Here is an 8,667-nt window from a genome sequence, read left to right on the forward strand (position 1 = left end):
AACAGTTGTCTTTAACTGGGGAACTAAGAATGCTTAGCTTTTAGTAAATCTATACAGAAGGAATCTCCGTTACATAGTATAATGCTTTTCAACTGAAATATAGATACTTAGTTGTACATTCTATATAAAATAGTGAAATATGCATTGATGGTTAGTACACTGTTTATACGCTCATCATAAATAACATGTCTTAACAGAAACAGCACCTGTAAGATGCACTCAGTGTTTTCAGCTTTCTAGTAGTTGTCTTTAACTGGGGAACTACTAATGCTTTTCTTTTCATGTATCTATACAGAAGGTTTCTTCATTACATAGTGTAGTGCTTTTCAGCTGTACTATAGATACTTAGTTGTACATTTGTGGGAAAAGGGCCATGGTGGAGTCCTGAAGGCTTTCCCACAGGCAGGTCTCAGGTGGATCTCACAAACAGGAGAAAGGTCTGGAGTTTCAAAAGCTGGAAGCTTTGGTGACGGCAGGCCCCAAAGACACCAGAATGTCCATAGTTCCAAAAAGGTTTATTTTCATGGCAGATGGTAGATGGATCTGGATGTACCCCTGTGAAACTCAGGCCAGACCTGAGTTAAATAGGGAGGGAGAAATGGGGAGGGTCTGGGGAAGAATGCTTAATTGGCTCTGCTCTCTGGCCTTCATTAGTATGTAAATCTCTCTTGGGCCTGAGGCCTTTAGTCACGCCCTCTACCTGTGCATTTTGGGAGGGGCTGTAATGGCCTACATGACTGAACAATGTAAGTCCATGGAGACTAGACTGCGTGTCAGGACCCTGGGTTCTGGGGACATGGCTGAACACCTGCCATTTCTCAATTGGAGTCTTGAGGTTCCAGGCTCATGCACAGCCAAGAACCAAGATACTCTTATGAAGTCCCACATCTCCTCCCCTTTCCTTTTTTAAAACGGCGGGTCAGTGTGTCATCTGTGGTGAAAATTTTGGATGAAGAAGTCAAAAGAAAGCACTATTTAGGCCAGAGGGGTTAGCACAATTAAGTCACATGATAAGGGGAATTGAGGGCGGGAGTTGGGAAGGCAAAGGATCATTGAACCAATTAAATACAGTTGGAGCAGTTTGAGGATAATGACATCTGATGAATCTAGATAGACATTATCTTTTTTTTACTAACATGTAACTTTAGCTATTTGACATTGGCAAAAGAATTTATTTGTACCTGGAAGGTTTGGATCTGTCTTCTGTAGGATTTAGCATGTGTTTTTGGATCTCGGCATGTGTGTCTGGAGTTTGGCATGTCTCTGGAGTTTGGCGTGTGTCTCTGGGTCTCAGCGTTGTCTCTGGAGTCTTAAATCAGACAGTGTGTCTAGAATAAGGCAGCTTGGTGTCCTAGGCAGGTTGCAGGAGGTGGTGTTGTCTCTGCTGGACTTGTGGGAACACCTATAGGATAATCACAACAGGAAAGCAGCACCCCTGCAGGGGGATGTCTGTAAAGGCTGGATATTGAGCATTAAATTGCTTGGGAGCAAGCACATCATGGTCTTGGAAAGGCAAATGTGTTTGATGAAATTTTAGTCCTAGAAAGTATCTTTGAGTCTGTTTTTGGATGGTTGGGGGAGAAAATTATCATTTTAATTATGTATCTGGTATAGGCAGCAACAGTTTGTCTGTGAAAGGAAATTAATTGTTAATTAAGGATTGAAAAATAGTGATCAGCATCATTGATTTGACCCATGGAAATAGATTAAATGACTTTTGAACCTTGAAGAAGTCTTAAAAATTGAAAAAAATGTTGGACATACATCACAAGTGTTAGAGAGAAAAGAAGACATTTAGACAAAAGGAGAAAAAATTTTGGGTTGAAAAGCATGAACAGTGTTGTTTTAGGTGTTCCTGTTAGGGAGAAAAGGAAACGTTTAAACAAAAAGCAAGAAAATTTTGGGTTGAGAAACATGAACATTGTTGTTTTAGGTGTTCTTGTTAGGGAAAAAAAGCATTAATGGCAGGCTTAGAAACAGTCGGGGAAGGGCTTGCTGTGCCATGTGGTGGCTGGGTACTGTAGCAGAGAGGCCAGGGTATTCCCCATTTGTTTTTCTTAGCAGTCTTAGATGTAGAGAAGAAAAAGCCCAACCTTCGCGAAAAGCTCAAAGCAAGAAAAATAGGGGCTTGATAGGAGAGTCAGAGTCAGAAAGAGTGAGATTGTGTGTGAGAGACTGAGTCATGGGACAGAGACATGTGGAAGCTAGCTTGGAGCCAGCAGCTCCTGGGAGAAGCTGGCAGGCAGCACAGTTTTTCCAGGCCCAGCCTGGCATTTTTAGTCTCTAGAAGAAACTGAGAGGAACACGGGGCAAAGGGAGCAGACAGGGTCCCAGACCCACTGCTTCAGGCAAGCCTGCTGGGCTGTAGCCGGACACAAATGACCAAGGAGGTGAAGGGGGGCAGGGAGCAAGCAGGGTGCCAGCCCTGTTGCTTCAGGCAAGCCGACTGAAGTAAGTGTTGTAGCAGGCCAGAAATGACGGAGGAAGAGGCTAGAACCCTGTGAAAGCAGGTGGTACTTGAAAAACTGACCCCCTGGGGGAGAAACTCTGGGGACTAGAGTTCAGAGCCAGTGCCCTTGAGAAGCTAGCAGGCAGAGCAAGAAAGGCTGACCCCTGGGGGAGGGGCAAAAACAATGGAATATGCATGTCTGAGTGGTACAATTATTTATGCCAAAATTCAAACAACATGTCTTAACAGAAACAGTACCTGTAACATGCATTCAGTGTTTTCAGCTTTCTAATAGTGGCATTTAGCTCTGGAAATACGAATGCTTTGCTTTTCATGTATTTATACAGCAGGTTTCTTCAATACGTTGTATAGTGCTTTTCAACTGTAATCTAGCAACTTACTAGTACATTTTATACAAAACAAGGAAATATGCATGGCTGGGGGTACAATTGTTTATGCCAAAACCCAAACAACATATGTTAATGGATGCATCACCTGGCACATGCATTCAGTGTTTTCAGCTTTCTAATAGTTGTATTTAGCTCTGGAACGAGAATGTTTTGCTTTTTGTGTATGTATACAGCAGGTTTCTTCAATACATTGTATAGTGCTTTTTCAGCTGTAATCTAGCAACTTACTTGCACATATTATACAAAACAACGAAATATGCATGTCCATGTGGTACAATTGTTTATGCCAAAATCCAAACAACATTTCATAACTAAAACATCACTTGTAACATGCATTCAGTGTTTTCATCTGTCCAGTAGTTGCTTTTAGTTGTAGAACTACAAATGCTTTGTTTTTCGTGTGTCTATACAGCTGGTTCCCTCAATACATTGTATAGTGCTTTTCAACTGTAATCTAGCAACTTACTAGTACATTCTGTACAAAGCAATGAAATATGCATGGCGGAGTGGTAAAATTTTTTATGCCATACCACATGTCTTAATGGAAACATCACCTGGAACATGCATTAAGTGTTTTCAGCTTTCTATTAGTTGCATTTAGCTCTGGAATTATGAATGCTTTGCTTTTCCTGTATCTAAACAGCAGGTTTCTTCAATAGGGTTAATAGGGCTTTTCAGTTCTAATCTGGCAACTTACTTGTACATTTTATAGAAAACAATGAAATATGCATGGCTGGGTGGTACAATTGTTTATGCCAAAGTCCAAAAAAAATGTTTTAACTGAAACATCACCTGTAACATGCAGTCAGTGTTTTCAATTTTCTTTTTTTCTCATATATATACACACATTAATTCATTAAATTTGAGGACACAGTACAAAAAGAAAACCACTTCAACTAATCCATCTGACAATGCTGTTCATATTTATGACGTCATTTTTAGTGTGTATGTTTGTGGATGTGTGTGTGTGTTTGTGTGTGTGTGTGTGTGTGTGTGTGTGCATGTGTTTTCTTTGGTTTTCCTAATAATAAGGGAGGAGACTTAGGGCTGTTGGGCTGATATATATTTGGGGGAGAATGGGTTTCACCTTCCCACCTCACCCTTCCTAATAATAAGGGAGGAGACTTAGGGCTGTTGGGCTGATATATATTTGGGGGAGAATGGGTTTCACCTTCCCACCTTACCCGTATACCACCAGGGTGAACAGGAAGAAGTGAAGGAAAGGCAGGACCCACAGCAAAGTTTCGGTAATCTTGAATGCAAAGAGAAAGTAGGAAGAGGAGGGGAGGGGAAGAAAATATAAATCCTATAATACATACAACAGGATATAGGAATGGTATAGGGTTGGAACAGACATGAATCTGAGGTTTGGGATGGGTCGCTGGGGGTGTGGAGCAGCAGAATTGCCCCACATTCTTTTCTCTTTCATGCTGTTTCCATAGTTTCCAGGCTGAGAAGCCCTTTCAGAAGATGGGACAGGAGAAGAGGGTCAGGGCCTCAGTTGCCCCCCCCCCCCGGGGGTGGGGGTGGTGGGGGGAGAAGTGTGGGTCGGGGGCTTCTATGGGATGGAGCTGGTCTGGCTACATTGCCCGCTGCCCATCTGGCCATCCTGCTGCAGGTGATGGTGAAGGATCTGAGAGTGTGGCTGCTGATGTGGGGTCAGAATATGCATAAAGGTGGCAGGTGGGTAGGCAGCAGCTGTGGCTGGATTGATGGGCCCTCTGCTTCCTAGGGCTGAAGGCAAGTTGAAGGAGGCAGCAGGAGTACCAGAATGAAACCCTTGTTTCTCAAAGGACTGCTGGGTTTTGGAGTACACAGAACCTGAGATATCAGGCATGCCTGTGTTGCTGGAGGTGACTGATATACCAGTGTTGTACCCATGAGACCCATATCCACTTGGCTGTTGGAAAGGGGTGGCTGAGGCATTCACACTGACATTCACACTATGCTGCTTGGAAGAGGTAGGAGCCACAGGGAACACAGCAGGCCCATACTGGGAGGTGCTGGGGAGGCCCAGGACCCCTGTTATTGTGAGCTGACTCCGAGCAGAGGGACACTGTCATCTTTGTAGCCATCTCGAGCCATGTACCTTGACAAGAAACTTGTTTTCAACAGCCTACAACAGCTGAGCACACTCTGATATGCTTTCCATACACATATGCCATTACACCCTGTGTAGTATGGCAGGCTGGTGTAACTATATCCAGGAGGCTGTCCTGGGTTCAGGAATGTCTGCTGTGTGGTGTCGTGAGTCTGCGTCTGGTTCTGTTGTGGTTGGGCCAAGGTTGTGGCTAGGGCTGGGGAGGAGGCATCCCCATAGCTGAACTTGGTTAAAATATGTTTTTCTCCTGTATCTTGTTTTGTTGTTAATTTCCCCCAGCTGCTGGGTTCACGTAGTAAAGTGTCTTCAGTTGTGTTCCCCTGCTTATGCTTATATATACCCATGATTTCCTTTGAATAAAGCGCTAGACTCAAGGCTAGACTCAAGGAGAGAGTTGAGGAAAGAATACACCGGACTCTGTTTTGTCTCATTTCTTCTCGTCTCTAGTCCCTCTGTCCCCACTCTCTTTCTTGCTAGACCCTGACCCACAGATTGAAGCAGCAGCTCTCAGGGCTACAAAGTGGCCCCCCAAATGTGGGGCAGCTCGGGCCATTACACTCTGTGTAGTATGGCAGGCTGGTGTAACTATATCCAGGAAGCTGCGCCGGGTTCAGGAATGTCTGCTGCGTGGTGTCGTGAGTGTGCATCTGGTTCTGTTGGGGTTGGGCCAAGGTTGTGGCTGGGGCTAGGGAGGAGGCATCCCCATGGCTGAACTTGGTGAGGTTGCCAGAGTAAGGGTTGCTGGCCAGGCTATCATCCCTCCCAGTAAGTGGAGTGGTGGGTGTAGGAAATGGGATACTGTATTAATCCAATGGAAATCTTGTCTGGAGCATCTGTATATCATCATAAACATATACTTGTGGCGGGTAGGCATGTAACAGCCCTGGAGCCATAATATATGGATTAGGCAACAGTGGTGGGACTCCAGGAGGAAGGTTGGGAGGAGCTTTTCCTGAAGTTGTAGCAACTGAGCTTCGAGTTGAGGCTGTGACAGTAGAGTTGCTGCCCAGGCTAAGGCCCAGACTACTGCCTCTATTCAGATTGGAGAAGACACTGACCACTGGGGGAGGTGCAAAGACAGTGCTGGATGTGCTAGAGAAAGTGCTGGAGGAAGAATGTAGATTTGCCTCACTCTCCACACTTGTATGCAAAAGAATGGATGTTGAAGTGTGCCCAGAAGATGTTGATGAAGAAAGAGTATTCTGCTGTGTAGATAATGCACTGCTATGTTGTGTGGTGATGGTATTTGGAATCTCCTCACTATATCTCAAGCTACTCAAGGAGGATGAATGCTGATTGGCTGTTGTTAGTAAGGAAGCTGTAGGTACTATTTCACTGAGAAAGGGTATACTAGAAGTGGAAGGTGATTCAGATTTCACTGCAGAGTCTGTAGCACCTTTAACAGATTATGTGGTCTGTAACTCCGTGGTCTGCACAGAGCTGAAACCATTCTTAGCCTGAGTCAGGTCCTTTTGAAGAGACGAAGAGATGGAGCTGGGATATCATCACATCTGTGTGGATCTCTGTTCATATAGAGGGCCCTGAGCATTATTTTGGGAGGAATAAGCTGTTGACTGAATCAGGCCACTCTGATAACCAGACTCCTGACTCTGATTAGATGAAACTGTAGATGAAGACTCACTGGCTGTGCTGGTGTACAGGCTTCTAGAAGCCTGGCTTGAAGAGGCACTCGTGGTGGGGGGGGGACATCATAATCAGAAAGGACAGGCTCTGATCCAAACTGCAATGCCCCAAACTGCAGATTTCACCCTTAGATATCTGCTGAGCCAGGCATCTCCACAGCCAGAGCAGGAATCTTAGATGTCAAGGAGGTTGGAGGTTTTCTTTTTTTGCTGTTTCAGTTTCTGCTGAGCCAGCTGAGGGCTGGAGGATTGGTTGTCTGAAGACCCCGGAGACATCTGTGGAGCTGAGGTGGATTTGCTTGGTAGAGGAGAAGAGGGGGGAGGAGGTGTGGCTGTCGAGGTAGCCACTGCAGGTGGCTTCTCTTGAAGATGGAGTGAATGTCTGGCACTTTGTAAAAGGACTGTGCACTGTCGAATCATTTGCACTATTCAAATCATACTGCACCAGTGATGGTGATTGTGTTGTTGAACCTATATCCCAAGAGGAGGTAGTGGTGCTTCCAGATTGAGAATGTTGAGCTGCCTGTTGAACAAGGGCCTGTGCAGTCTTGAATTGCTCCAAGAACTGAGAACCTGTTGTACTGCCACCTTTAGCTTCCCCAACATCACCAAATCCTTTCCCCAACATGCTCACCATGCTATGATGAGAAAATGTATTCCCTGAAGCAGGCTGTGATGTGACACTCTGCTTCGAATTACTGAACACCAGAGGCTGGGCCAGGGAAGGTACCTGAGATGGATCCAGATTAGATGAATCATTCTCCATTGAAGACAGTGTCTTTCCCAACCAAACAGCAAGGTCAATTCTCTGACCAGCAGTGATTGTCATAGTCTCCACAGGCATAGACACTGAAGACACATTATAGACAGTATAGATCTTGGTCTCAGAAAGATCTTCATTCCAATCTTCAGTTCCCCACTCTTCTGTTGCAGTTCTCCATGCACCAGGAGCAGTCTTAAATTTTGGGGGATAATTTGACCCCTAAACCTTAATGAAATCAAGTCTTGTTCCATCATCTGGTTCAAAGTGGCCAGTGTTGTTCCATGTATTGCCACTGCTATTGCCATAGTTATCATCACTGTTGGCCGGCTCTGCATAATCAGCTGGGTTAAGTGTTCCCAATTCTTGAGCAGAAAACCTTCCTCTTTGCCTACCAGAACTACCTCTGCCCCAGCCATGACCTCTTCTGCCTCTGTCTGTGCCTCTTCCAGAAGGCCCTCCACTCTTAGTGCCATCCAATCCATTCTCCTGGCCCCAAACCACAGCTGGTTTTAGAAAGCCCCATGCATACACTCTCATTCACCGATGGCACCTCTCCCTGGTCTTAGTGGCCCACCACGTCGCCGACTATATTCTCTGTCCCAGTCTTGATTTTCTTTTCCTTCTTCATTAGATTCAGTTTACCATCATTCTGTCCTGAGACTCCTTTCTTCTTCCCAACCATCTTCCAGGAATGTGTGTCTGGATTTCCTTCCAGGAGAACATTGATGGCTCTGTTGACATCTCCAGTAATGCCAAGCAATCACACATTCATCCTGGTTTTTGCCTGTGATATTAATCAATTGTTTCACTTTCTCCTCAAAGTCAGCATCATTATGGTCCAAAATCATCTGTGCAAGTCGAATTTGCTCTGTAGTGGCCTGTGGCCTCTGCTTGTGCTGTGTCTGGTTTTGGTTTTGAGGTTGTTCTCAGTTTCCCCAGTCTTGGTTAGTGCCCATTGATGTCATCATTTACAGTATATACAAATAAAAGTATTTACAAGGAAGAATACTCAGTTTCCTGCACACTGACACCCTCTGTTTTCAATTTTCTAATACTTGCATTTAGCTCAAGAACTATGAATGTTTTGCTTTTCGTGTATATATACAGCAGGTTTCTTCAACATGTTATATAGTGCTTTTAAGCTGAACAGTAGCAACTTACTTGTACATTCTATATAAAACAATGAAATATGCATGACCAGGTGGTACAAATGTTTATGCCAAAATCCAAACAATATGTCTTAAATGAAACATCACCTGTAACATACATTCAGTGTTTTTAGCTTTCTAGTAGTTGCATTT

General features: G+C 44.5%; 1 pseudogene; it reads right to left on the reverse strand.

Moving 5' to 3' along the window:
• Positions 1-4,417: 4,417 nt before the first annotated feature.
• On the reverse strand, positions 4,418-8,334 carry LOC114634992 (annotated as a pseudogene).
• Positions 8,335-8,667: the final 333 nt, after the last annotated feature.

This window comes from Grammomys surdaster, unplaced genomic scaffold (genome assembly GCF_004785775.1).
Source record: "Grammomys surdaster isolate TR1022 unplaced genomic scaffold, NIH_TR_1.0 1162, whole genome shotgun sequence".
Lineage (NCBI taxonomy): Eukaryota > Metazoa > Chordata > Mammalia > Rodentia > Muridae > Grammomys > Grammomys surdaster.